Source organism: Engraulis encrasicolus, chromosome 7, assembly GCF_034702125.1.
Source record: "Engraulis encrasicolus isolate BLACKSEA-1 chromosome 7, IST_EnEncr_1.0, whole genome shotgun sequence".
Lineage (NCBI taxonomy): Eukaryota > Metazoa > Chordata > Actinopteri > Clupeiformes > Engraulidae > Engraulis > Engraulis encrasicolus.
Genome location: NC_085863.1, coordinates 30,212,107 through 30,217,106, shown reverse-complemented (window position 1 = coordinate 30,217,106; position 5,000 = coordinate 30,212,107). Strand labels below are relative to the sequence as shown.

The 5,000-nt window shown below is 44.3% G+C and overlaps 1 protein-coding gene across 1 annotated transcript in view; it reads left to right on the top strand.

Moving 5' to 3' along the window:
- ppp2r2bb (protein phosphatase 2, regulatory subunit B, beta b) overlaps nt 1–5,000 on the top strand; it is a 161,450-nt gene that overhangs the window by 28,049 nt on the left and 128,401 nt on the right. The gene's annotated exons all lie outside the window — the stretch shown is intronic.

Here is a 5,000-nt window from a genome sequence, read left to right as displayed (position 1 = left end):
CTGAGATAGGGAGAAGAGATGATGGCAGAATGATACAGCGGTTGTGCATCTCTTTTTTTGTCGGGGGGGCTTTTCAGTCTTAATTTGTTTTTATGAGATAGGAAAGTGAAAATGGTAACAGGAAGCGAGGTGGGAGACAGAGACGGGGAAGGGTTGGCAAAGGACCCGAGCTGGAATCGAACCTGGGTAGGTCACGTAGTAGACGAGTGCCCTACAATTAATGCCACGGTAGGACCGCGGTTGTGCATCTCTGTCTGTGGTAGATTTCTGAGTTATTATCAGAAAGCCACAGTATTTGCAGTATTACAGGCAATATTACTCTCATCATCCTGTTTCCCAGCAAAGAGACAATAGGCTGGTTTCCTATCCACCGATGCTGTGGGCTCATTTGTTGCTAATTGTTTATATGAGTCTCCTCGTGGGATAGTCTGATGAGGAAATTGCACGGTTGCCAAAACACAGGAAGCAATTTATTGCAGATCAACAGTCAGTTGTCTGCTATTGTTGAGACTGAGTGCATTTCATTTGTGTCATTTCGAGCTGTCTAGTGCACAAAAGTTGTTGTGCTCAAAATAAATGACATGCAAAATGTAGAAGTCTTTGGAATGATAACAATCACAGCATGTATTTTCCCTGATGATTTGTCAAGACAGAAAAACACGAGGACAAGACAAATCTTTTTAGTACACTCCAGGTAAAATTGTTCAATTTTGCACAAGTCCCACTATGGCTATAGTTAGTAGAATCCAAAACGTGTAGTTTGTCATTTTTGGCATTGCAAGTGACTGCAGTGGTTTTGGGTCTGTTCCCACCACAATAGAGAGCCGAGGTCATCTGACACTTTTGCGGTTGGCTGTGCTGATGGGTACGAATAGCTGGGCCTGCAGTAGAATGCAGCCGATTGTGACACCATCACGCCAGTGTTCCATGAGGGAGGAGCCCTGCTGTGAGCATTCTATTTTTGTTCTCTTTCCTGAGGTTCTACCCTCAGGTGACAAGAAGCCACAGGGAGGGGGGCCGCATGAGTCAGTTCTGCACACTAAATAATGACTTTGATTAAATGTAGTTACAAGATAGGAAGACGTGTGCTTTCCTCTACATTTTGTCCCACAAGGGTGTAGTATCTGTGTCTGTATCACTCTTCCCACAGTGACTAGAAACAATGAAGTGAAAATGTTTTATGTACCACAAGGTGACTATAAAAAATGCTGTCACGTAAAGCTGCTGAGAAATTGTGGTTGTGTAAAAAAAAAGCTATGAAAGATGCGTCACAACGATATGCTGATCTCAAAACATTTCTCGGCACAAACCCATACACAACAGTTTTATTCATGCCTGCCTTCTGTTTTGTTTTTGTTTATGTCTCTCTTTTCAGCATCAGTTTCTCACAATGTGCAGTGTGTTCCAGCGTTTTTCTAATGTCACTGTTTTTCCAAAAGGTGCTGCGTGTGTTTTTCTGTAATATTACAGTGCTGTTGTTGATGTTGTGGATTTCTCGACATACTGTCATTACAATGTGAAACAGGAAGGATACTGTAAAGGCCGAAGGGATAAGGGATTCAGGCTTCTGTGTTTTTTTCCCTAGTAAATGTAGCTGAACCCTATGTGGACAATTGGTGTTTTCCTGGCAGCCTCCCGAGCTGCTGTGTGAATATGTGCCTGTGTGTGTGTGGTTATGATTTGAGTCAACTACGTAGGCCTATGTTTTGGGGGCATTGGGCTACGCAAATACATTTTGATCGATTTTGATTTGATTGAAAAATAAGTCAGTTGTATTCTTTGTTACATTGCCAATGCTGCTGGCATGCCCTACAGTATGTACTGAATATGTATGCAGGGGTGCCGACCGGGGTGTGGACAAAGGGGACAGTTGTCCCGGACCTAGGGAGAGGGTCATCATTACATTGTATGTATTGGGCTGAGGGGCCCTTTCAGACGACTTTGTCCTGGGCCTCAGCGGTCCTGCATGTAGTATGTCTACTTTTTGTACGCAGCTGTTTCAGTTACATTAGCTGGTACTGTAATTGGGCTGTGAAATCTGTACCTATGAGTGTAGCACACACTCTGTGCTATCTGTGGGAGAGGTCAAGCATACGCCTGATCCCACCCATGTGAATAGCGTCAGATGACTGCGTGCGCCGCTAGCCGCTGGCTGCCGCAACACATGTATTACAAAAGCAGAGGAGCTTTGACCCACTTACAGTATCATCATAATGTATCATTCATGTCCTGTGTGTCTGTGTGTCTGAATGGAGATTCCCTCAGTGTAATGCTGTACACACAGTACATTATTTCATATTACAGTAAGTAACATCAGATCTAGAATTGCATCCAATTTGAAAATATCATCACCTTAAGAAGTCTATGCCGTGGAAAGCAAGAAAGGGTCAGTTTCCCAAACATTACATTTGGCAGAGCCCAATCACGGACATAGGTACGGAATTGTGTGACGGTACTCACCTACAGTAGTTCACCACTCTGGGCTCGAACTCGAACTCGCGACCTTCTCGTGACCACTGAACTAAAGGTCTAGACCAGTGGTCTCCAAATGGCGACCTGTGGGCCAGGTCTGGCTCAGGAATGGCAAACATCTCGCCCACTGTGAGGTTGGAACCTTGAAAACATCGACTTGATCGACTTGATCGAAAGCTCACAAGCGTTGAACTTGTTCTCCTTGAACTTGAACATGAAAACATATGTATGTGAAAACAACGTATATGCGCTATCTTTGGCCATGCGATCGGGTGATTTGTTTGGCCCTCAGCCTCATTTGCACTTTATACAGTAATTTAGCCCTTGGGGGAAAATAATTGGAGACCACTGGTCTAGGCTGATAGCTCAGTACCCCCGCATCTGTTTGAGGCTTCAATGGGCGGGAGGTCTACTAACCTTCTAGCGCTGAACTCTGCTAGTTGGCATCACCCACCTAAACCTCACTCCAATTCGTCCCATCTGTGCAGAGGTGTGCCTTTTGTCAACACAAGCAAACACAGTCCCTTTATGCTTGTATCCAATCAAGTCACAATAATGAAGAAAGAAAAAGTAATGAAAAGCAAATCAAAAAGAAATCCACAGAGACGGCACAACAAGCAATCACCCAGCAGGGAACAACAACAAGGCCAACTCTTAACTCTAACTTTAGCTCTGAAGCTGTTTGTACTGTAACTTATCAGTTAAGCACACTGGCGCCCACAGAGCCTCCCATTCTACTGCAGCCGCAGAGATAATTAGCGTTCTGTAATTAGCTAATAAATTGCAATATGGCGGCGGAGTTTGGGGGGGGCTCTAATCTAAAGATAGAGAAGGAGAGATCATTAGGAGAGCTGGCAGTGGTTTAGCGGGGAGGGAGAAAAGGAGAGCCCCTTGTCAGTATGTGAAATGGGTTGTGGGATGCAATATGGCAGAGTTTGGGGGGCTCTAAAGATAGAGAAGGAGAGATTATTAGGAGAGCCAGTAGTGGTTTAGGGGGAGGGAGAAAAGGAGAGCCTCTTGCCTGACTGACTGGGAAATTATTGGTTTGATGCAATATGGCGGAGTTTGGGGTCTCGAAAGATAGAGAAGGAGAGATCGTTAGGAGAGCTGGTAGTGGTTTAGGGGGCAGGGAGAAAAGGAGAGCCTCTTGTCAGACTGACTGGGAAATGGTTGATGGGATGGCTATGGATGATGAGGCTGCTTGGGCCTGGGTCTAGAGCTGCTTGTGATAGGTGATGTAGGTATGTTTAGGTACGGGTGGGTGATGGGAATAGTGATAGGTATGCTGCCATACAAAGGCGAAGTGCAGTAACTACGTATTTTGTCAACATTGAGTTTAGACTGAAAATGGTCCTCATAACACCTCCTTTATCTCGTGACAAAGCCTTATGGTCCAAATGTGTCCCGTTTTAGAGATATTACTTTGCTGAATTCGCAGAAACTACAATATCCGATGTAATACCAATACTTAGAAGGTCTTTTTTCTCTGTCAACATTGCACTTTGCCTTTTTATGGCAGTATATGGTAATAGGTGGGAAATAGGAATGTGCGATGAATATGGTGGTATGGTTATAAGATGGATGACTTGGTGTAATGGGGTGCATGATGACGGGGATAGGGATGGTGATGGATTGGAGATAGGTGGCGCCTGATGGGGATGTTGGGAGTGACTGGGTTGGGGGATCAGACTGGATGGATTGGGGCAACTACGAAGGTGCTGTCAACGAGGATGGATGGGGCTTGGGGTAGGTGTTGGGGTAGAGGTTGAATGATGGGGATGGATGATGGAGCTGGGGGGTGGAGATACAATACAATACAATACAATACAATATTAAAATGTATCACCCAGTGAGCAGACGGAACGTCTTCTGATTGGCTGAGCAGGTGTCCTTTATTCCCCCGGTAGCAGGACACCTATGATGTCATGCGGGCGTGCGGGCGTCCAAGTTGCTTCTTTTCTAACTTTCTGGCGAAGTGCCGTTACTAGTTCTATCGCATCTTGTTGTCTAGTCAAGACCGCGTCGTTAGTTCTATCGCATCTGGTTGTCTAGTCAAGACCCCGTTACTAATTCTATCCAGGGTTCCCGCGGGGTCTTAAAAAGCCTTGAAGGCATTGAATTCGAGAATTTGGAAATAATACCTTAAAAAGCCTTGAAAAGCCTTGAATTTTCATTCAGTCTTAAATTTGGATGCCAAATATAAATGGTCATTTTGCATTGTTCATTACTCAACAGTCATTCTTTTTTATGATCGTTAAATTGTTCGGTGAGTACTCTGTACATCATCCTTTGCACATTTTCAAAATTTTCTGACAAACCAGTACACACTTAACACACAACTTAAAAGATGTTTGTTTCCCGGTGAATTCTGGTGAACTGCGATAAAGGTCTTAAATTTGAGGATAAATGGTCTTAAAAAGTCTTGAAAAAGCCTTGAATTTGACTTGAAGAAACTTGTAGGAACCCTGTCTATCGCATCTGGTTGTCAAGTCAAAAACCCAGTCGTCAATTCTATCGCATTTGGTTGT